This window comes from Ambystoma mexicanum, chromosome 11, assembly GCF_040938575.1.
Source record: "Ambystoma mexicanum isolate Mex_15411 chromosome 11, UKY_AmexF1_1, whole genome shotgun sequence".
NCBI classification, from domain to species: Eukaryota; Metazoa; Chordata; class Amphibia; order Caudata; family Ambystomatidae; genus Ambystoma; species Ambystoma mexicanum.
Genome location: NC_090934.1, coordinates 1,344,259,758 through 1,344,285,161, shown reverse-complemented (window position 1 = coordinate 1,344,285,161; position 25,404 = coordinate 1,344,259,758). Strand labels below are relative to the sequence as shown.

Below are 25,404 nucleotides of genomic sequence, written 5' to 3'. Positions count from 1 at the left end.
TTCCTTTCTCTGCCTCTCTTGTCCTCACTCCCTCTCCTCTCGCGCTTTCGCCCCATCTGTGCATTACTTTGCTTTTATTTCGGTAGTTCAGTACTATTGCTGTTTTGGAGGCTTCCCCATTGGCTCACACCCCTCTTGAAGAGTGTAGCCTGCCCTCGGCTCAGGCTACCTTGAAGAGGCGAAGGCGGTGTATCTTTCACACTGTGGCGTCTTGGCCGATATGATTGAGATAATTGCTGGTTTAGTAGTAGTGTGGGGGGGTGTGGCAGGAGTTTGAAACCACTACTCATTCCTGGCCTCCTGCAGAGCAGTAGTCTTTTCTTCACACTTGTTAATATGTATGCCTCTCTTCCTTGGAATATGTCCAATATAACACTGCTTCTCACTTCTGTTTAGAGAGTTGATGAGAAGCACAGGTGTGTTGTTGCAAGTGATGGCAGCTTGGGTGCCATTCACCCCGTGTCTGACTTTGGGCAAACATCTTCTCTACTTTGGGAACCCCTAGCTGTACTCGAGCCCCTCCTGCCAGCAACCTTCACTTTTCTTTTCCATGGCATTTATATTACAATTGCCACCCCTGCTCCTTTGGTTTGAGGCACTAAGACCGATTCTGAAAAAGCCAATGTCTATTGTTGAGATACAAATATAAATCAATCAATCAAACTTCATTCTGCTAAAATGCCATAAAAGTCACAAGAATAAAAAACATACATGATAAAAAAGAGTTAATACATAATCAATCGAATTCATTACATATGGAAAAAGTGCAAAGTGCTTAATAAGATACATGCAAAAAAGAGTACAACAGACATTTATTTGTTGAGTCCAGTGGGGAGATTATAATCACAGCCCCACTGGTACTTAACAATAAAAAAAATAGTGTCTATAACACATTGTCAATTAAAAGCATGCTAACCATATTTCGTGTTTCAGTGTTATGAAAATCATTCATCCTCTGACGCAAAGTCCATTCTTTTTGTCTTCGCAGCAAAGCTCTATGGACATACTTGGCAACACAACTTACTATACATGGATTTACAGTCCCTTAATATGGAGCTAATGCCTCAATAGTTGAGCTAATACAGATGCCCTGACGAAAGGGCGTAGATATCTCACTCTCGGTGTAAAAAATTTAAAATCTTCACAGAAATCGGTTATGATACAATATTATCAGCCATAAAAGGCAGTACCAAAAAAGTATATACGCCACTCTCTTGCAGGCCTGTTTCACAGGTTTCCCATCCGGGTTCCACCTAGCTGTTCCTTTCAGGTTCTGGAGGGGGGAAAAAGCTCCTTCACTGGAAAGGGAATCGACAGCCCTGTGCCCAGCTTGGAGTGACTGCGTTCCACTGGGCTAATCATTAATGCGCAATTCTTCTTTGTTAGTGCTCCCAGCTGCAGCTCCCACCAATCAAATCATTGGTGCCTAGAAGCCTGTGTTACACAGTAGAGGGCCCTGAATGTCCTCTGCATGAAAAATCACATCAGGTTGTCCCAGGAGGCAGATTTGTCCTTAATATGTGTTTAACTCTGTACCCTCGTTTCCCTTCACCCTCTGAAGTTTGACTTCACCCTCTGAAGTTTGAAGGGACTTGACGGTGGCAAAGTGCTAGGCAAGCAATGGGGAGGAGTTAGGCTTGGCTGAGCCACCCTGACTATTGGCCCCCTTTGTGTGGTGCATAAGCACACTGATGACATCATGTAGGACACCGCTTAGATGTAATCTATGACCTGGTTGTCCAACTCCAGGCCTCGAGGGCCGGAAACATGTTGGATTTTCAGGATGCCTCTTTATTAATATTCATGACATATTTGCATACAATGATTCTAAAGGTATGCAATTTTTTTCTCATGAATAATATTGAGGGATAACCTAAAAACCTATCAGGTTTCCAGCCCTCAGGCCTGGAGTTGGACAACCGTGACCTATGACATACCTGGAAACTACCTGCCAGAGTGAAGAACTCTCTTTTTGTGTATTTCAAAAATACCAGAATCGTATTCTAGTGCTGTGCATAGGGTGAATGCTAACAGAGATGCAATCGACCCTCACAGAATGGCATGCCTTTGGAGTTGAATGCAGGTGAGTCATTTTCAAGTGGCAGAGTGTAATGCCTTTCAAAATGAAACCATATTTCTAAATGACTACAATTTGAAATTCACTCAAAAGATGACACCTTCAAGCAGTAGTGGACATCTTCCTTGCCATAATATCCCCTTTCTACCAGCAGACATGTATCCATGTTGGTCTCAGATGTACCCGCACGGGTCATATAGTACATGCAACTTACATTTTGGCATAGTTGGGTCCTAACGCCTGGGTTCCATCGGCAGTTCTCTGGATCTGGTGAGAAATACAAAATGTATTGGCCCAATTATCTCCTCTCGTTTACGTTGCCACCCTGCCTTGCGTTTCTGCAAGGTCGAGAGTAAAACTGCTTGGAACTTCTAATTTCTTGATCCCGATGCCTTGAAAGACTGCAGTGTGGACTTCTCACTGATCCAGGCGTTTCTACTTAAAGGTCACCAGGATAAGAATCTGACCTTGAGACACTAACCCCACTTGACTAAGAACCTACGCAAGGATCTTAGGTCACAGAAGCAGGCCTAAATAAGAAAATGCCCTTTACAGCCTGACGTGACGCTATTGAGCGCTCACAGACGTAAAAGCTGAGGATCAGATAGAAGGTGGTTCCTGAAGATGGTCCTTAGGACCGAAATGCACTGGACATCCTAGTATTTAGTTACATTCAAACCGGGCCTCTCGAAAGGTTCACATGTGTATATATCCTTTCGCGCCATGAAATACCCAACATGTTGACGTTGTGTTAACCACAGATTACTTCTCTGCTAGACGTATTTTTCCTCCGTGAAGTCGTCAACACATCTATGTTGTATGAATCACACACTACTTTTCCGCATGGTATTCTTTCCTTGTATGTAAAGATTTAAAATGAATGATAGGGATAACACAATACTGATTGTATCTTTTTTATGTGATATTTTTCCACAGTCCGATTAGGTTTTTGAAGAAGAGGAATCGCCTCAACCTATTATATTGGACTATTGGATATATTTTGCTTGCATACTCTTCACAATTAAACTGCCTGATTTGTTTTACAATATTTGTCTACATAGATTGTTAATGAACTTTAAAATTGAAATTGTGCATTGTTGAAATTTCTAGTACCATTGTTTAAAACCAATCACTAACCGCCCGTGAGGAGGTATCATAGAGTGTGCAGAGGACGGGGGGATTCCAATCTTGGATTTTCTTCCTTTCTCTAGACAATAGCAGGCTGCCAAGTCTACCCCCACATCGTGCCAGGGTACTTGCTTTCCCTTCCCTAAACCCCCATTTATATAAATGCCTAACTAACCCTATTTATATTCCTAGATAAATGCATAAAACCCCAAGCCCACACACACACATAAAGAAATACATAATTAAATACACTTTAGCTGAGATACAATATATAAACGAGTGTGACTGCTGCAGTCACACCCCTTTTTCCCGTTTTGATGATATGGGGCAGTGCCTAACCATACCATGGTTGACCCACCCCATACACTGTTCCTTTCTTTTGCTGTGCCCCATTCACCACGTTGGGTACTGCAATCACTGCCACGTGGCCCAGGCCATACACATCCGTGGCCCCATGCCCTACGGGTGCTGCCGTCATCAATATGCGCTGTCCCATTCCTTTCTAATCTTTCGGTGACACCCCGGGCGCCAGGAGGTTCCTGCACTCCCACCATCGGCCTTGTGAGCCGTCTCCGTCATTGCTGTGGCCCCTGCCGCACTGACCTCCACAACGGGCACCCATTGATTTCTTCATGCAGCATCTCCATTACCATGGGGACGCCGCCTTCACCGCCATGCTCTGGCACGTATAGTAGTGGAAGGGGTCCACTGAGGGGCCCAACCCTGCATCCTACTCGCCTGTGTGGTCGGTACGCGCTGGCTCTCTGGTGCTCAAGCACTGGTGGTAGAGGTACCGGAGCTCTGTTTGCCCGGGTCGTCGGTACAGAGTGGCCCAGTACTTACCCTCTTCACCAATGCATGCGCTTGACACCACGCCAGGCGAACTTGGATTGTGCGTGCACCCTCTCGTCGCTCGCCCGGTTTCTCCCGATATGCGGCCCAGGCTGCTGTTCTTCAGGGTCCGATCCATGTGGCTCTGATAATGGGCCATCACAGGGGGACGCGTGCGACGACTGGTCCCAGATTGCCCCACACATGTGACTCAGGACTGAGTGCCCCCATTCTTCTACCCTGCCACCTCACACACAGGCCCTGTTTTTTTTCCTTCTGGGTTTGTCCGGCCTGGTGTCCAGAAGGGCCAGCCAACTTGTTTGTAGGCCCCATGGGTGCCCAGGCTGCACTTGGCATGGAGCCTGGGTGCCCATGGTTGATGCTGGGCCGCATATGGGGCCCAGCTGATGGTGTCTAATTGGCACTGGGGCTTGCATAAGGCCAAACGCCCCCAGCTGAAAGTTGCAGCTTCCTCCTGTTGGTCATTGCTCTCAAAGTATTCCTTTTCCACTTTCTCTCGCCTGCCCTGGCCACTCCTTGGGCAGGGGAGATTCTGCCCTTGTACGTTCCATTCAGCCACATGGTGAGCTGGATAACTTAGTCCAAAGTAACAACACACCAGGTAAGTGCAATGAACAAAGCAAATACATAAATAATAAAATGCTATCCCACCACCCTGGTGTCAGTGGCTTGATGGATTAATTTGCGTCAGGGGACAAGCCATGTAGCTCCCAATAGCTGGGCCCTATTTGGGCAAGGAGCTAGTCTCCTTTTAAGCATCCAGGACACAAACTTCCCACTGCTCAAAGCAGTAGATCACGTGACTGTCAGACTATCCGCCAGAATCTAAACATATGATCACTTTTCTCCCCAATCCTGAGGAAGCTTCACTGGCTTCCAGTAAATCTTTATTATGTGTCTTAATTATCTTTTAAAACAGTTGGCATTACACACAAGGCTACAGCAGCTCAAACGCAATCTTTCTTGACTAAAAAGCTGGTTCCAAGGCCAGCAGAACGCCAAAATATGTGACTGGAAACGTGGATACCTACACGCAGAAACACCTGATCGGTCGGGCTCAAAGACGGTAGTCTAGATATGGCACAGGCTATACTGGGAACATCAAGCTTGCTGTGAATAACTGGTGGCTTACTGGGACTGTAAAACGGATTTTACTGGGATTGCCAAGTTCACTGGAAATGCCAATCTTTCTGGCAGTTTACTAGGGATGTCAAGTTTTCCGGCAATGTCACATTGGGCGCTTATTGGGAATGTTAAACTCTGAGCTTAATGGAAATATAAACCAGGGGGTTTCCTGGGAATGTCGATTTTACCGAGAATGTCAAAACTGTGTGATTACCGAGAACGTCAAGCTTATTGGAAGACCAAACTGGCATTTTACTGGGCATGTCAAATTGGGAGATTACCTGGAGTGTCAATACTATTGGGATATTTAAATGTACTTAGCCAAATTTACTGGGATTGTCAAATTTACGAGGAATGTCAAATTAGGATCTTGCTTGGAATGCCAACCTGAACGTTTTCTGGGGCTGCCATTTTTTCTGAGATTGACTGGTTTGAACTATGGTCGTATGAACTATGCAGCTGCATCTCGGTAAGTGCTGTTTTTTTAATAAAAATAAACACTCACTGCGGTTTTTTTTTCTAAGTTTTCCGGGCTGGAGGAGCCCGGAAAACTTAGAAATAAAACCACAGCTTTAAAAACTTTGTATTTATGTGTGCGGTAGCTTTTGAAGCGACCGCAAACATAAATACAACGTTATTGTGTTTGGAAACGCTGCGGTTTTTCTTTCTGAGTTTCTCAGGCTCCTCCGACTCGGAGGAGCCTGAGAAACTCAGAAAGAAAAACCGCAGCGTTTTCAAACAGAACCGCATTGTGTTTCTGCCTGCCGTGGCTATCACTTTGGGTCTTCCTGTGCTCCCCCAGGAGAGCACCGGAGACCCAAAGTGATAGCAAACAGGCAGAAACACAACACGGTTGTGTTTACATGCCGCAGTGTTTCTGCCTAAATCTGCTTTCCCATTTGGGGCTCTAGGGCTCCGGGGAGCCCTCGAGCCCCAAATGGGAAAGCAGATTTAGGCAGAAACAATACGCGGTTGTTTTCCGCAATGCTAAATGCTGCAGTGTTTCTGCCTAAATCTGCTTTCCCATTTGGGGCTCTAGGGCTCCCCACGGGAGCCCTAGAGCCACAAATGGGAAAGCAGATTTAGGCAGAAACACAACGTGGTTGTGTTTGAAAACGCTGCAGTTTTTCTTTCTAAGTTTCTCAGGCTCGGAGGAGCCTGAGAAACTTAGAAAGAAAAAACGCAGCGTTTTCAAACACAATAACGAGCGACCGCAAACATAAATACAAAATTTTTAAAGCTGCAGTTTTTTTTCTAAGTTTTCCGGGCTCCTCCAGCCCAAAAAACTTAGAAAAAAAACCGCAGCTAGTGCTTATTTTAAAAAATAAATAAATAGCACTTACCGAGATACAGCTGCAGCTTTTCTGCCTGTAGTCTCCGGTCCGCGTCCTCCGAGTCCCGGCACCAATGAAGGAAAAGCCACCCAGTGGTAGCTTTTGTTTACTACAGCTGGCTGGCTTTTCCTTCATTTGTGCTGCAAAAGCAAAAGCCAGCACAGGCGGGCATCCATTTCACAAAATGGATCCGCTCATGTGCTTGCTTTTGCACATTTTTGAGCTTGAATTGCTCAAAATGTTACATAGGGACTTCGAAAAAAAAATGGCAATTGTTTTTTTTTTAATATTGCCCATCTATTTTTGAGATAAAAAATTTTGGGCGAACCATTCCTTTAACTGAAGGAGTGTAAATATTTCTCACACATATGCCAGAGTGACCAGACCGTTTATACTGAGGGACCCCGAATTAAGCAAAGTGGGCTGGCGGGGGGGAGGGGAGGGCGGAGGGGTGTCATCCAGAGAACAGTTTTTGAGTAATGGGTTAGAATTGTGCAATGTAGCACACTTTCTGTAAATAATTGGATAACAAGCCAGACAGTTTGCAATCTGTTTTGTAGGTTAACACATTAAAAAATCCAATAGGTGCAAGTCACTAACCATGCACAGGAGCATTTCCCCACACGTTTTCATGATGCCTTTGCACACAAAATATGCCAATATAAAACATTGTCATGCTGGCTGCATGTGCCCATACATTTCCATGCTGGCTGTACCGATATATGCCACAATTCCCATATAAAAACATGCACATGTTTTCACTGCACATAATGCCTTAATTGATACTATAAGAAAACATGTCCAGGCTGGCTTTGCCAAATGTATGGCAGTATCCCCACATAAGAACATAGTCCTGTTGGCTTTGCCATTAAAAATGCACAACCACAATGAGAAAACATGCCCATACTGGCTGGATAATGAAGCCCAGCCTAGATACATAAGCACGCTTATGTTTGCTTTACCCTTGATGCCCTGTAAAAAAAACGTCAGGCCACAATAAGAATTAGCTAGACTGGCTGCACCAAACTGCAAGTCTAGCCACGTAATAACACTTATCATGCATACTTTATCATAGATGCTCATTAAAAATGCCATAGTAGCCATTATCCACCCATCAAATCTGCTCTCCAGTACAAACCCATGAACAGACACATTCACTCACTCATTAATACCCACACCCCTTCACCGTATACTCTCTAATTCACAAAAGCACATACCCACTCATACATTCACACACACATAACATAATAAAATTCTTACTTGCATCCCCCGTCCGGATTCTGCTCCGCGGGCACCTGCATGAAAGCCCACCATCTCCTGCGCCACACAAACAGGAATCAGGCAGCAAAGAGCTCTTATTGGTTTCTGCCCATGTGCGCAGGAGCCGGAGCGCCCTTACGCACATTTAGGTGTGCAGTTCCCTATCCTGCATCACCAATGGGCCATGCTCAGGAAGCAAAATCCCCCCGGCCTTGCATGGTCCATTGGTATGCGTACTCGGGAACTAAATTGTCTAACGGAAACCATGCTTCTGTTTGACAGTTTAAGCCAGCCCAGTAGCGCTCGCTCTGCTGCAGCAAACAGCCGAGGGAGTGTTGCTTGTTTCAACTGTGCTGGTGTGGCTCGGCTAGGCCAGTACAGTCCAGTGGGTATTGGGCCATATTTCTCCTCCCTTCTATAACTGCTCTCGCATCTTGGGGTTAAACAGTTGCCAACATGTTCCATTTCACTCTATAAGTGCATATCTAGTCCTGTGTTTTCTTTGTATTCTGAGATTTGTAGTCTAAGTTTTATAATGGAAAGCAGAACTACAGGTCCCAGAATGCAAAGAAAAGAACAATACTGGATGCACACCCACAGATTGGAATGAATCATGTTGGCAACTGTTACAAAACACATAATTCATTAGAAGTCTGCTGCTGATGAGCAAGTGTGCTCTTAAATGGCCTGGGCCTACACTCTTTGCTGCGGCCCGAAGCAGGAAGTACAGTTTACAGTTTGGGTAAATGTTATAAAATGCTTTTAGCCGGCAGAACTGTAAATGCACTGCAAGACCTTATAAAGGCAGTGCAGGCGAGCGAAGATTGTCGCCAAAGATGCCTGGCAGACTTCCTGCAGCTGCTTTCCCTCCCCACCCTGTGCTCAGATACCAGTTTCAGTAGCTTGCAAAGTGTTCTGTCCCTGACTGCCAAGTGTGGGGACTACATCTCCCAGCTGTCTGTGTGTGAGCAGGAACCACATCTGCGCTAAGGGGGGAGGCACCGAACCCGTCGAAGGATCCTGACTTTCAGCATTTTTAAGCACGGTTCCTACACTTTTAACTCGTGCGCGTAGGAGATGCTGGCGTGGCCCAGTTAATAATCTGCGTCGTTAAGAGTGTGTGCAATGAAATAACACGGACCGTGAGTATGCCGCGAGCTTTATTATTGTGTAGTCCAGGTTGAAAGCTATTTTAGAACGAATGAGGTATAATGAATTGTATTTTACACCAGTGATCAGGAGTCGCTTTCAGTCGACTTGGATCGCAGTGTGGCAGTGCACTAAGCTAGGGTTTGAGCCAGAGGGGGGAACAATAGGATCCTATTTTGTCTCAATGTGTGTGTCTTCCATTTTCGCACTGCCTTTACTAAACCTGTATTTACTTCCTAAAAACCTGCCGTTTTCGTGTATGCAGACCTACGCAGTTTTCGACGCGTGTCCCACAGAATTGAAATAATGTTCCTTATGATATTTTCAAGGGAACAAGAAAAGAAGGGTGTTTATTGCAGTGTCAGTCCAAGAAACCGACAACGGGCTCTGTTATATATGCCAAAACATGCCCAATTCTATTCGGGCAATGGGAGTCCATTCCTGGTTTTAACTTGGCATTCTGGGTCTTGAAGTCCTGGGTTTATAATGGGAAAAGCCAGGACTACAAATCTCAGAAAGCAAAGTTAAAACCAGGACTGTACTAGCATCTCCCGAACGGAATGGGGCATGTTACATGTGTGTAGGATGGTTGAGCGTGAGTGACATTTGGAGGTAGCAGAAAGGGCGATGCTTGGAGAAGTTGTGCATGGTTGATTAGCTTTCACTTTTACTGGAGTGGCTGTAAACTGGCACTTTGTGTGTAAGGTTGACTCCATCAATGGGGGACAGACATGGTTGGTAACTGTTCGCCAGGGACGCCCGCAATGAGTGAGTTAATGGTATTAGCAACCTGGGCATCTGTGAAGTGGATTTGGGAGACACTGGTTCCAGGTATTGATTGGATTAATTACCGGCAATGTCTCTCCTAGAAACACTTGTGTACAGGCGCGTTATAAATGACTTGTATCATTACTCCTAGGGCTACTCTTCCGCAGCCAAGTACTTACCTTTCAGAGGCCCTGCCTTCTTCCCAGGAACCCTTGTCCAAGCTTTGCTTTTTGTTGGCTCTGCCCCTCCTTGATAGGCTGAACCTCAGTTACTCTTGAACCATCAGTTATTATTATCTTCTGGCCGAGCCATGGGACTCTTTCCCCCTCCTCCAAGGAAGTGAGTGGATCGACGTTCATACTGAGACGAGGCAGATTAGGGGTAATGAAGCTTACCAGTGAATAGTCCAATCATTTACTCCACGTCCCTTTTCCTCGTCCCAGTACTTACCTTTGGAATGTACTAAAGCAATCCTGCTGGGCAAGGGGATATATACCCGAAAACACACTCATCCACCAAATCGGATGCCTAGCCTCCACATCGACAGATTTTATTGTGCATCTGAACACAGTGAATACCCGATTTGAGACTTATATCGCAACACCCCTACCCCAAAGGAAGTTCACCTAGGCCCATCTACGTTCATCTTGTAGTGTTTAATAAGCATGTTAGGGCTGCCCCACGTGGCCGCCCTACAATTGTCCCGTGAAGAACCACCCTGCATATTGGTCCAACAGGTAGTCACCTCCATTGTGGGTCTTCCCTGAACTTGACCCTTTGGAGTTTAGTCAGATGCTGAGGGGCCATACGGATGAGTGTCTTGATCCACCTTCTATTTGGTAGCCGTGGTGGTCTGTATACCGATACCCCTGCTCCAAAGGTCACCAGCAAATTGTTGGACTTTGTGATGGACTTCGTGCGGTTAAGGTATTCTAACACAGCCCCTTTTACATGTAAACAGTGCTAAACCTCTGCTTTAGGTGAGCAACGATCCCTGAAAGAATACTGGCAATACTATTTCCTGGGACCTGTGAAGTTTGGAGGGCACCTTGGGAACAAAGGCCGAGTCACTCCGCAAAATGAGCGCCTCATCGTGAACTTTCACCCAACCTCCCGGCCGAAGTGACAGCAGTCAGAAAGGTCATCTTGAGCGTTAACAATCTCAAATCGATAGACTAGGCTTTCGTTAACCTGTCTAGGACTAAGGGCAGATCTGCCAGACAACTCTACCAGTCTTGATACTGCTATACACTTCAGGAGTTTTGTTATCAGAGACTCCCTACCAGAGGAGGGTACCAGTGTTCTCTAAATGCTGTAATGGTCACTCGCTGTGCTCCTTCAGGAGGACGTAGCAAACCCCTTCAAAGCCTCCTCATAAAGTAACTGAAAGAGGTCAGGAATCCTACAGTTCAGGGCCGGGAGGTTCCTTTCTGCTGCACTGCAATATAAAGTTAGCCCAGTGCCGGTCATATGATTTAAGCATAGAAGACGTTTGTGCCTTCTGCACTGCTTTTGACACTTGAGGAGAATGCAGAAGTTGGGTCTTTCAGTTCAATTTCCAAACCTCCAATGGAAACAGTCAGGTTGTGGCTAGGGACCGCTCACTGTGTAGAGGAGACGGCCAAATGGAAAATAGACAAGGAGGTTCTAATTGAAGTCTGAGAAGCAGATAGAATCGGCTCCTCCTGGGCCAGAAAAGGACCACTAAAATAGATGGCCCTGACTATGCTCTCTCTTATCCTCCTCATTACTCTTGGGATTATTGGAGTAGGAGGGAAGGCATAGACTAAGGTCTGGGGCCAATCTATAAGCATGGCATCCACACCCAGGCCCTCCTGTCAGGGAGTCTGGAGCAAGACCTGGAGACCTGAGCATTTTGAGGGGATGCAAATGGATCTGTCCCCAGAGACCCAAACCTTATGCAAACTTCCCAAAACACTGGCCGCCATAGAGTTATCTTCCCAATACCAGAAACACTCTGCAACATGTTCTATCCCCTGATGTGGACAGTGTTCAGAGGAGACGGGCGATTCTCTGCCCCAAAGGCCAAACCTAATTGCCAGTCTTCCAAGGGAACGTGGCCTTGTGCCCCACTACGATTTATATAAGACTGGGGTGTTGTACTGTTCTCACCACCACTGCTGATCCTGTATTATGACTTTAAAGGAGAGCAGGGCCCTGTCAATGGCCAATTGGAAGAGCATCTGAGATCTATTGGAGACCATTTTTCCTGAGGCCCCTGCCCCAGTAAGGTCGCTCCCACCCAAGGTTGCTGGTTTTGGCGGTAAGGGTTATCTGTCTGGATGGAGAGAAGCTCACTCCCTTCCGAAGGTGAGACGCAGAGGACCACCAATGGAAATTATTCTGCAGGGAATCGGAGATTGTGCTGTAGTCGTACATCTGGGGCTCTGGGTGCCAAAAGTAGTGGAGGTGGACTAATAGTGGCCTCAAATGAAGTCTCAACCCATGAGACTACAAATACACACAAGGGCATGTGCCCCGTGTCAAGAGAGGTCCCTGGTCATCACTGTGTCCGTGCTGAGAATCCTGTACAGCAATTCCGGAAGCCTGAGTGCTCTGTCCAGAGGAAGATTGACTTTCCATTCCCTTGTACAAAATCAGGCTCTGGTGAATTGTAGAGCCTGGGAACGTATTAACCATGGTTTGGGATTGTTTAACAAAAACACCCATTTGGTAACGGACCAGCAGACCTTATGCAAATGCTTGAGGATCAACTTCTTGTCTGACTCACCAATTGTCCAAGTAGTGGTACACTTGAATGCCCTGCTGATGTAAGGACGGTAGCAGCTTTGTGAACACTCTGGCCCGATTTCAGTCTGAATGGAAGGATCTTGAACTGAACATGGTCCGTTCCTACTGCGAACCTCGGGAAACGCTGATGTTTCCTGAAAATGGTGACGTGAAACTAGGCATCCTGGATTTCCATGAACAGTGACCAGCCTTCCTTCAGGATTCCCGAGTTGATCCTTTGGGGTTTCCATCTTGAATGATCGAGTCAGTACAAAGTTGTTCAGAGCATGCTTGTCTTTGATCAGTCTCAACTTGCTGCTGCCTGATTTTAGGTCCCAGGTAGACTCTGGTGTGAAAGTCCGACCCGCCTCCGACCTCACCCCCTCCCTTGTTTTCTTGGTACTTTGATTGTTGCTTTCTTGAGCTGCAGTTCCTGCATGTCAGTAACCTTAGCCTTCCTCTTGAGGACATCCTTTGGCAGCTGGGTCAATGCTAAACCTGACTCAGTGGAGAGGTTGGAGAATTGCATCCAGTAGCCTGGAAGAACCGTAATCTTTGCCCAGGCTTCTAGTCTACCTTAGCGTTTTGAAACCATGATTATTCTTGTTGAGCTCTATACAAATGCAACATATGTATTTGGAGCTGTGACCTGTATTGTGGGCGCACTTACATAAAGGTGATTTACAGTGACAATACTGATGAAGTTTGACCAACCCCACCCATTCGCCCTGCACAGGGGTGCAGCAGGGTCCGGCCCTGTGCTATCAGCATAGGCAATTTCCGGAACTGCCGATTTTGCGATTTTCAAAAATCTGGAGTTATGACACAATAAAACATACACAAGGCTACAGCAGACCCCCACGTGCATGTCAGCTACAGACCCATGCAATGCCAGGCGGTATCGCTAGTACTAACATATGTTGTGGATGTGGCATCAGTGATATATTGTATGAAGTCTGGCGTATCGTTTAGATGCGGCATTATAAAAGTGATTTGCAAAGGCAAGGCTGGCATATATGGTCGGTGCGCAGCATCACCCAAGTGATTTACATTGGCAATGCTGGCGTATATCGTTGTGTAACATCATCATAGTGATTAACACTAGTATTATTGAGCCAAGCATCATGAAAATATTGTTAAATGCACATGTGTAATGTTAGTAATATGGCATTCATTGGAATTTTTCATGCCATCCTAGAAAAGAAATTGTAAATTGGATGGCTTTTTGTACTCCATTTTTCTTAAAAATATGCGAAAAACCAACCCCCTCTGCATTACTTGGGGTTCCTTTGCTACAATCTGTTTCACAAGTTTGTGCGAGATGTTAATGCCCTTCCACTCAAAATATTTTGCTGCCGCCACAGCCTCGAATACTTTAAAATAAATGCTGGTGCTCGGGAACCAACCATCCCTGTCACCAGAAGCTGCCTCTGCTCCAATCCAGAGGACAGGTGAAAGGCAAGCGTGGTATTAGGAAAAACCTGGTACATGACTCGAACAGCACCTTCAGCCCCCCCAACTCTCAAAATGTTTGTCCTGTAATGGGGCTGGGGCCTGGACACATGATGGACACACAACCTGCCACAGCAAGGCTCCTGTCTTCAAAATAGAAATTGTATAATTGGGAAACGTCGCACCCCCACACTGGGAAAGACACAGATGCCTGGTTTAGCAGCAAGAATTGGGTTATAACCAGAGGCTCTAGGCAAGATCAGACCCCCCCCCACTTCCTTTCCAACCCTAGATAAGTAGGGTAAGGGGGAGTTTGGACGAGCACAGACCAGGGCATCACACTTCAAGCGGAATCGCCCGCTCCCCACCATCACAAAGGGGGACCTTGAATTGGGGACAGCCCCTGAAAAAATGGCACACTGAGCGTAAGTGAAATCAATGGACGATAGCTAGATGCTGCAACTAGACCGTGCCATCCAGCTTCAGTGAGAGGCAGCTAACAAGAGGAACGGTGAACATGTATTACTTCCTTTTTTAAATTCTATGGCCTTGCTTTTTCCTCCCCAAAGCATGGACTCTGCTTCTGAAGGCTTTGATGAAGGGAGTGTTCTCTTTGAATCTCAGCTGGTGTGCTTTAGAAAATCCTCACGTGCCCACCTAAATGTCCCTCCCTTGTTTACATCTTTCTTTTTGTCTAAATACAAAACTCAAGTGGCTGCGACAGTCAGGAAAGAAGCCGACTTGCAGAAATAAACTAAATCGCTTCTTAGCTATTTGGTCCCACTAAGCTGCTCTGCTTTTATTTCGGTTTGGCTCGCGGCCAGGGCAAAAGACAAAAAAAAGTATACATTAAAAAAAACGGGCAGTTTCCTGATGCTAGAGTTAGATGCATTATTTGTGAGTGTTAGTTCTTTGTGGTAGGATCAGGATGGGAAGGGAGGAGGCGGTGGCCAGACCTTTGGCTTCCCCAATGGCTGTTTGCCAGGATTTACCTACCCTGTGCCCCTGTACGATGGAGCTCCTGTGCTGCCCTCCTCCATTGGGTTGTGCCACACTTTATGGCTTGCTGCTTCCGAGGGTGCCTGGTGTCTGTGTGTGTGCAGTTCATGGTTGCGGTTCTCAATGTCGGGCTGGTTTCATGGCTCATAGTGTCAGGTCAGTTTGGTGGCACGGCCATTGCCTCCTATTAGGCAAGAGTCCATGTTAATATACTTTGACCATAGCACAGTGGTTGAAGTGATTGTTTTACTGGTTCCGGGTGGTAGCAGGTATGTTTTACTGGTACAACGTCCTTTCATCGCGGGACGTTTTTTTGCGTGTTTTATTAACAAATTTATTAACAAAAAAAACCCATAACATTTTTTTTTGTTGGGAGTTAGAAAATTATATGTATGGGGTGCGGGTGTTTGGAAATAGATAAAACTGAAAGTGAATGGGGGGTTGGGAGGAGCCCCCCCCAAAAGAATGTAAAAAAAAAATGCGATGGGTTTTTTCGCTACTCAAAAAACCCCAGAAATTTGGCAGTTATGGTAAGCTAAACAACCATAACTCGCGCCACCACCGTGAACTGCTAAGACTAACACCCAGGACATCAAGGATGACATCACAAATGTCATTGAGAACCCGAGAACCCGTCAGCACTTCACGATAAGATCTCTGCTTCGCGGACAGTTCAGAACTGCATTTTCTACTGATCTAGGAACTTTCCACTTCAAAATTTCCCTTGCACAGCTCCAACACCTATCCCTACTCTTTATCCATTAACAATCCAGTACATACTTGTAGCAAAACTACTATTTATCTTAAAATGGCATCAGCTAATGTCCTCCCCAAGAGCCACCACCACTGCTGTAATCAAGGAGCATGAGAAACACTTCCCCCTACCTTCAGAAATAACACAAGCGCAACATTTTCACTTGTCCACCGACCCCTCCATATTAGTGTTTGGTTCTTCTTCCCTCATTTCCCTCCCCAGCTTTCGTTCTCAGCTCACCTGCCAAAAAAAAATACATCCAAAAACAACAAAAGACATATTCCTTTAGAAACCACCTTTCACAGTTAAAAAATAGAACTAAAAAAACATGTATAGACTCCATCTACTTTATATTTCTCAGTAAAGTACATGGACTCAATAAGATTTTCCAACATTTCCATTTGCATTTTGTGTTATGCTAATGGGAATATTGTGGCGTTCATCCTCCGTTCCAGTGGATGCTGGCCCAGCAGCCTAAGTTATCAGCCCAAGCGAAGCAAGGGTGGATAACGAGGTATCTAGACCATTATCCCCCCATTCCAGCCCCTGAAATGGGGGATAAAGGCCATTAGCACCCTAGGTTCCCAAAGCGGGAACCTGGGGTGCTAAAAAAAGAGGATTTTTCTTCCTACACCGGGACGCCTATGGCGTCCCGGTGTAGGAAGGAAAATCCTTTTCCAAGATGGCCACCATGGAAAGGGAAGGCGAGGGTTCCATACAGGGCCCCTCTTCGCTTTCCATGGCAGCCTGCAGAAGGCAAAAAGAGAACCCTGTGACCATATTACCACAAGCATATTTTTCTTCCCTTTCAGATCTATCCTAATTTCGAATAACTTTACCACAAAGCCAGTCCCAGGTGGACATGGCCACTTTAATCCTATGTTTTGTCCCTTGTGGTCAGGGCCAGTAGCCAGATTGTCCGGATCATGACCTTATTCCATGACCCAGACAATCTGGCCACTGCCCATGGCCACAGGCTACCCCTCAGTCACTAAAGGTATACAGCTATTTGTTGTAGCTACATTATGACACTTGTCAAATAATAAAACACTTGCACATTTGCAAAACCATACTTGTAGGTCCTTGCCAATGCGCCTTACGCAAGTTTGCTGGAAATCCACCCTTGTTTTATTTTTTCAAAAGTGTCAAATGTATGCACATACTATCTTCATATAACTTAGCCCCCACTTGACAAAATCCATTCAGACTTTACGAAAACATCTGTACCTTGATCTATAATTTTTTTGCAAACCTTTGTGTAGATTCATCAAATGGCACCTCATTTATAAGCCTTTTCATTATTTTGGGACCCCCCTCTAATTGTGCCCCCTCATGACGGAATCCCACTAAACTTTGCATAATCACTCAGGATCAGGTCAGAAATATACATGCAACATTTCATGCAGTTCCATTAAGTGGTGCCAAAGTTACAAGCCATCCAAGAACTGCATTTCACCAGCCCTGTAATGCTGGGGTGTCTGCGAACTTTTCAGGACTGTTCGCGAACATCCGAACTGTTCGCAGACTTTCGCGGCAAAAAAACCCTGTTCTTTTTGCTTCTTGCAGCCATATCCCATCCCATCCTCATCACCCCTCACCTCCCCAGAGATTATTTGATAAGTTTGACAAGTGCAAAGTTGTGTTTTTTAACATGTTTTTACCGCGATGTCCGTGGACACCGGCCGCTGTCCGCGAATCCAAGATGGCGGGCGTTTCAAAAATCTGACGCACTTCACGCTCTTCACCATCCAATCAGCGAACATGTTGCATGTCTGCGGACATTATGCAAGCCAATTAACCAATCGGTGTCCTGTCCGCGGAGCAAACAGGGAAGTGTGTCCGCGGACCGGACATAGATATCACAAATTCTTGTGACCTACTTTTTGGTCGTTTTAAAAAAAACTACTGGACGGATTTTCACCAAATTTACAAAAGCACACTTTCGGAACCAAGCCGCTACTCCTGCCACAAATTTGGTGAAAATCCGTCCAGCGGTTTGGGCTGTAAGCGTGAGCAAAGTTTTTTTCCCCATTCAGTCTATGTGAAAAAAATAAATTTTGCGTCCCCCCTATAACTTTGCCCCCCCTGGACCAAACCTCACCAAACTTTGCAAAATAATTCAGAGTGAGCCATATACTTTGTAAATAAAGTTTGTTGTGGATTCGTCCAGGGGGAGCAACGTTATAAGCCACCCAAAAAGTGCTCTTCCTATGGGTTTAGCAACTGAACCATAACTACACGGCCACTACTGTGGCCGTGTAATATATTGTATACTTTTCCAAACCTATGCAACCCCTTTTTGCTGATTATATGTGCTCTGGCACCTCTTTGGGCCAGGTGCGTCTGTATTTTTTTTAGAACCTTCCACACATCAGCTAGCATCTTGATTTTGGGTAATTCACTTATCCTTTTCTTATATTACAGACTTTGCTTGACGAAGGACCTTTCATGGTCCGAAATGCATTGGCCAATTTGTCTGCCCGTTGGTTATTGAAGATACTATAACCACATTAAAATGTTATGATTGTCTAACACATCTTGATTGATATGTTTCCATGAAAGTTTAAATATTTGTCTTACCCTGTAGTATTTACTACTTAAGCATGTCAAGAATAACTGACAGTTTACTGACAGTTTATTGCTTAGCTTTGACTACCATCTATGTGCAAAGGTGGTTTATAGGTCTTTACTGAATAACCTTATACTCGAGGACCTTATTTCTCTTTTTCAATACAAGATTGTGCACATTCCTTCCCCCTAATTTCCTAGGAATTTCTTTTGCATGGTGCGTTTACCCCCAGAAAGATGCATGGGGCTAATTTTAGGGGGGGGCAAGGGTGTTTGTCCCCCACAACATTTGTGCCACACCATTTTGTCCCCCTCATTTGGCAGGGGCCTCTTTCATTTGGATGTCGTATCCCCATCCAACATTTACAAGTAAAGTTACTCCACTGGAAAGGTGTCCTGATCGTGGATCTCTCTGCATACCTCTGGTTTCACTACAGAAGTGTTGAGGTGGCTTAGGGAATGTAGGACCATATCTGTTTAGAAAAGCTAAACAATAAACAGCTCTGTGTTGCCTTGATCCTGACCATTCACAGCTCTGAACCCCAGCCGACCACAAGCCTCGACCTGTGTAAATATGGGTCTGTTGTGGCAGGGCTGAAATAATTGTAGCTCTGAGACCACGGCACTCCTCACTGAGCCAAAACATCACAGGACATGCAGTCCTGTGAGGCATATCTTTGAGTGAAGTAGACAACATTCTGGGGCATGTATTTATTTAAGTACTATATCTGCACTGGATGAGTTAGATTTAATTCTAGGACATGTGTTTTGTGAGGTCTCTGGCCTCAAATATAGAAGACACTATGCCATGCGATGGGTGCCCCTGTACTAATGTTGCAAAAGGGCATTCTGTGAAATGCAGTACTTCAGGAGAGCCAGCACCAAGTGAGCTTAAGTGTGGCCTTGGGTGATGCAGAATGCATTTTGGCACAATTAGTCGTGTGTGGGGGGTGATCTCTACCGAGTAAAGCAGCTGTGCTATTAGACGGGGACATCTTTTGTTATCCCAGAATGCACTCAAATCAAAGTGTATTCTGGGTGCATACAGAAGGAAGCATTTCTGACTCCAACTCTGTCCCTCACTTTTGCTCAGGGTATGACCACAAGCTTTTAAAATATTATTAAAAGATGTATTATCAAACATAATTCTTCTGCTATACTGTGAAAAGTATGAGCCTCATTACGAGTTAGGCGGAAAATTGCTGGTAAATCCGCCAAAAAATAGCCCTTTGGAATTACTGTTAGCGCCACTTGGTCAGGTGGAATTTCCACCTGATTACAAGTGGTGGTGGCGTTGTAATTCCCTTTTTATTTCAGGTCTATTTGACGCAATAGGGCTTTATTGGGTGGAATTACAGTGGTGGAATTGTACAGGCCAAGGTGAGTCACCAAGGGTGTGATGTAACGGCTTTCCGGGCTTAGGAACAGTTGATGATGGCCCTTGTTGAGATCTAGTTTAGAGAATACCTTGGTGCTATTCAGTAAGTGTATCATGTCAGTGATATGGGGGTCAGGTGTCGTTCCCTCATGATGGCTTGGTTTGGTTGCCTCATGTCCATGGAATGCGTATGGCATCTGAACCTTTTTTTGGCACCGGAACAATGGGCGACACCCATGGTGTGGGTCCTACTGCAGGCTCTATTATGTCATGCACCAAAGGTTTCTGAACATCTTCTTGACCCTGTTTCTGTATGCTGACTGGAGTGCCTCTGCAATATTGGGCTATGAGTGGGACCTCTTGATCTATGTGGAGCTTGATCTGTTTTTTGGTTAGTTTCCCAATGCCTTTGAATATTGTCAGGAACAGTTGGTCTATCTTGCCCACCATGTCAATATACATATTGACCATCAGTCTATAGAATACATGTATTAGACACATGTCAATGGCAGTTTTAAAACTCACAATACACCCACACTCCATTGCCATTGATATCACGTGCACAGGAATTCTACTTTCTTGTGCTTTGAACCTGCATGTCGCCTCAAAATATCTGATGCAGGGACTTGGACCCATACAGATAGATATCGACCTCTGACGGGCCAGGACTGGGTTCTTGTGGGAGAGTTCTGTAAACTTGCTCATTGATGACATTAACCACGGCACCCGTGTCCACTAGAAATTCCTTTTGCCTCTCTGAACATTGTGGGACTGTGTTCCGTGGCTTGTTTGTTTTCTTAAGCATACAGATATCCTTTCCAATGTTGTTCACCTTCTGATGAACTGAGTTCCGTTTCTGACAGCAAATGATCGGCCAAATACCTGACATCGCGTCCTCATTGTGTTACTGCTTGTGATGTCGAAATACAATATCGTGTGCGATCCTACATCTTCCTCTATGCCCGAGTTGTCCTCCCGTCCCTCGTCTCTGTATTTTCCATTTGCTACGCTGCCATTGCTGTAGTTGGGGCACGGTCTTTGATTTTGCCTGCATTACATCTTTCACTGTCCCTTTTGTCACGTTTCTGGACATCCTGCAGAAAGATTTGAAGTGATTCTCACACCCACATGCTGAGCATCGCTGCCCTCCTAGTGCTGTGCAAGTGCCTTCATGTGGGAATTCGTACCCACACCTGTAGCAAAATGCATCCCCTTGGGTCTTGGGTGGCACACCAACCATCTTATGTATTGTATCCGAGTGTAGCGTGTTAAGGCATCATGAAGTAAGACAAAGACAACAGATTCAAAATGGTTTATTAACTCCAGTGTCAGGAATGTTGAAAGCCTAACTTGCCCTATGCTATGGTGGAATTTCCCTACCGAAACTAAGGAAAGTCTGAGTTAGAAAGTTCAACTTAAAAGTCTTGTCTGTGTCCAAAACCTATCCTTGCCCTCACAACTAAAGCTAAACAAAGTGTAGGGATGGCAACAATAAAATAAATGGTGATCAAAACAAAGTTCTGAGCTTCTTCCAGCTCCTAGCTTCCCTTCCCCCAAGTTCAAGAAAGTTACACAAAAGTTTTGGGATTACAGTTCTCAAGTTCAAAACAGTTCCACAAGTCCTTGGGGTTCCCTTTCCCAAAGTTCAAGACAACACAGTTCCACAGAAATACGTCTTGAGGGCTGCGTCCTCAAGACAACATTAAAGTTCAACAAGTCTCAGGGATCTCTTCCCCAAGACTTTAACTTTTCAACGTGTACTCGGTCTCAGCCTTTCAATGTTGAAAACAACTTCACCTTAACACTCCTTCTCGATATGCTTACTAATTCAATCAGCTCACTCCTTCTTGGTTTGCTTCAACAAGTTCGTTTGGCTTTCACAAGTTCAAAACATTTCACAAATCCTTGGGGTTCCCTTCCCCGAGGGCAAGACAACACTGTTCCAAAGAAAGGGGTCTTGAGGTCTCTGTTCTCAAGACAGCCTTACAGTTCATCAAGCCCCAGGGCTCCCTTTCCCAAGACTTTAACGTAGCAACTTATACTTGGCTTCAGTCTCTAAATATTTAACACAACTCCAGATCGGCTTGCCCCTCCTTCTGGCTTGCATTCACAGTTCAAGTACAGTGCACCTTCTTGGTTTGTTTCTCAATGTCTTTGGCTTTCACAATTGAGGGTTCCCTGGTCTAGGCTCAGTTGTCAGACCACACGGTCCACCCACTACAGCTCACGCAACCAGAAACCCTAGGCTCTTTGGCCCACACAGGTTCTTCTGTATCTGCCCGTGTGAATGTTCACCCTCACTTGGCTTCCCCTTGTCAGCCTCTTGGCTGTACTACACTGTATCACATATTCTTGGCAAGTCTTTGGCCTTGCCAAACTGTATGTATGCATTAATGTTCACTTAGTGGTGATTTTCTCTCCTTTACCACCTTGCGGCCATTCTTTCACGCAATCTTCCACTCTTGCTCTCTTGCCTCTCATTTGGCTTTCAAACCGGCAGTACTTGCACTTCATATTTATTTGCCATCTGTTTATAACTTTGCCCATAAAAGTTTTATTCAGTTCGATATTCAATATTTGTAAGCATTTGCTTTGCCACTTAATTTTCACCCAACCTGCGGCTCCAGGTTTGTTTAATTATTCACATGCTGTTTTGTTCGTTCGGCATTTGCCTTGCTCCCCCACAGCCCCCATGAGCACCCCAGTTCGAGTGACTCTCTCCCTTCACTCACTGGTCCATGGTATTCCTTCTAGGCAGCTGCGCTGTTTGGTTTCGGCTTCTCTTGCTGGCTATCCTTTAACCGCAAACCCCACTCGCACTTCTGGGGCTCTTCTGTGCGCGCCAGCAGCCCTGCTTGCCTTCCGCGGATGCTGGCGGCAACCTTGTTTCTTTTCCTTCGCCCGCTGCTCCGGTTCTGTATCTCCGACCATGGAGGCTCCCACACCTGTGGCTTCTTTACGGCCCAGGTGCGGGCTCCACAGGTCCTCTGGATCGTCTGCCAGCATTGTCGCCTCTCTGCAGGACCCACCATGGATGCCTCCTTGTAAACAGGACTCCCTGGTAGTCTAAATGTTGTTGGTTTCCTCCCTTCTTATACACCTGCAACCACTTTACAGGTTGCAGGTGTGAGTTCTCAATTGACATTGTCTGACTGCAAATAGAGGGTTAATGCCTGACCTTTACAGTACTCTACAGTTATCTTCTTCGTCTCAGTACTAGAGTGGTGAAATAAGTTACTGGTGTTCACTACTCATAGTCTCCTTTGCCTCGTCCCAGTGCTATAGTAGGTTGAATGAGGAAAAATGAGGGGAGCTGTTGTACAATAGCCTTTAAAGGACAGGGAAGGGTTAGGTTGGTTCTCATAAGGGAAAGGGGATACCATGTCTCGCCTGTGGGTACCCTCTTCCCAATCCCAAAGGACCCTCCACCCAGGTGTTCCTTCCTCGATTTTCCACAACCAGGGTCAGGATCCAAAAGCGATGGCCTTCCCCTGGCCACCTGCGAAGAGGATCCAAGGGGAGAAGGAATGAGGATACCCTCAGGTTTCTCACAAGTGCAGAACTTTTTGCGTTTTCCTATTTTTTTCCACATGTGATTCCACTGCCAATTCCACTCTGGCCACCATTAAGCCCTCCTCCAGCATCCTAGGTTTTTGCAGCAGTTTCCTTCTAAAATTCTGTGATTCACACCCATCGATTATTTGGGACATAAGGCTTCAGTGTTGGACTAGTTGTTAAAATCACAATGTTTGAGGTTGATCCTCAGTCTCATCATGAAAGTGTCCATGGTTTCGCCCTTTAGCTGTTTGGTTGAATAGAATACATGGCGCTCATAGTCCACATTGGTGTGTGGCCTGAAATAGTGGTGAGAGCTGCTTTCAACCCCTGAATTGTGTCTATGGAGTCGGCCGGCAGCTCATTAATGATGTCTTTAGTTATGGGTTCAGCAGGCATTGCTGCCTGTGATCGTTCACGGGTCCCATTGCACCCACATATAGGTTACATTTTCTGGCCCATCTAAGCCCCATGTTGCTGGTGTCCGTGACATCAGATACCCCCAGTAGCTGTAACACCAGGGACTCCTGCGCTTTATGCTGTGCCTGCACAGGGGCCATGACATGGACTGTGGCGGGAATGTTGTGGTCCAACATGGTGATTCAAAGAGCTTGTTAGGACTGCGGGTAAACGGCTTGGTTGTATGTGTGTGCTGGTAGAATAGCGGTTGCACCGGTCACAGGGCTTCTGCAGGGCACCAGATCTCCCACCTTCTTACGACTAGCCCACGAAGTAACAGGCCTTGCCGCCTGTGCGAAGTGTGTCCTCCTCAAAATGGCGGCTGTTTGAAAGGCACATTCACCCCTGTGCTGCATCTTTCTCAGGCAGGCAGTCCGTTTTTCTTCCATTTTAACTGTCTCCTCACCTGCAGCATGCCCCACAGCTGGAAACTGGGAGGATTCCAACCTTCTGTGGATCCGATTTGGATCACAGCTTCCTTTTTGTTTTGGAGACCTGTGTGTGATTGAACACGCCGTCACCGCTGCACCCGTGGTGCACACTGAAATCTCTCTCAGCATGGGCCCCGCTGAGACCAACTGCTGCACAGGCTCACCCGTGTCCTCACAATATGCTGTTTCTCTACCTGGGGGCCACCCGGGTGTAGAGCATTAGACCCACACTGCACCGTAACAAAGACTCTGACTCCTGGACATGAGGGTACGTGTCTTTATTTCACCCATTGTCCTTCATAACTAACTCCTTTCCCTGACATCCCTTCCATTTCCCGGTCCCGCCCCCAACACTAGACTGTCAAACCCCTGATACCACAGCTGTGTGATTGGTTGCTTTGTTTACTCACTGCTTCCTGAGAGGGATCAAGTCAGTCCCCGTTACCTTGTCTACTGCTGAAACTTTAAACCTGCATTACTGGAAGGCCTGCTGGTTGAGGATGGACTGAAGCTCTGCATCTTTTGAAGCACCACTGAATTAAAATGCTAAATTGTGCCTCCCTGGAAGAGCAGTAGAAACAGACTGCAGCACACTTTCCCCTTGGATTGATGGGGACAACTAGATCACAGTTCCTGCTCGAATGCCCCTTCCCCCTGAAGCTTCTAACTGTGCTTGCATCGCCAGATCCAGAAGTGGGGGCCCATATTCTGCTGGAACCTTGAAGGCTCTCTGCACATCTGGAGATAGATGCCTTCTTTCCAGGACATCCAGCAAGTGTTGTGGTTCCATATCCCCCATCAGGGAAGTTCTTGTGCCCATGTTTTGCTGTGACCACACTTCTGACCTCTCCTCCTGGAAATTCTTCAGTGTCTGGCGTGTAGGCAAATCTGCAATACTTGTCCTTCTGTAGGATCTCCTTGAGCTGACCCCAGCATCGAAGACAAATCCCAAGCCTGAAGATGACAGGAACCCTACATTGCTGACTGCCCCTGATTAAAGCTTATTTGCCACTATCCACCTCTGGCCCTTGACCATGAAGATGCTGGATATAGAACGAGGGTTCTTCCCAAGAGTCTTGGCCTCCCTCCTTTACTGGTGTTGTTGCGGGAACAATCTGAGGTCGCCAAAATGGTGTGTCATGACGATAACTGGAAACCGCAAAACCACCTAATACAGAGCTGCCTTTTATACTGAGGGTATTGCCCTACTGTCTCTCTGTGGCTGCTGATGAGCGCTTTCTTTGCTTGAAGCTTCCTCTCTGGATCCCCATCTTCATCCACAAGGGTCTTCTGTGGCCAAAACGCCATTGGAACTCCAGAAACGTCTCCTTTCAACAAATGCTAACTCTTTACCACAAGGACTG

General features: G+C 46.0%; 1 protein-coding gene across 6 annotated transcripts in view; it reads left to right on the top strand.

Annotated features, from left to right (window-relative positions):
- Positions 1–25,404, top strand: part of RAB27A (RAB27A, member RAS oncogene family) — a 538,796-nt gene that overhangs the window by 217,568 nt on the left and 295,824 nt on the right. Inside the window, exon 1 of one of the 6 annotated variants that reach the window (XM_069624864.1) lies at positions 8,783–8,918. The exons of the other annotated variants lie outside the window; for them this stretch is intronic. The gene's annotated coding sequence lies outside the window, so the exon portion shown is untranslated. Of the gene's footprint in view, positions 1–8,782; positions 8,919–25,404 lie in introns of those variants that run through there. 6 annotated transcript variants of the gene reach the window in all.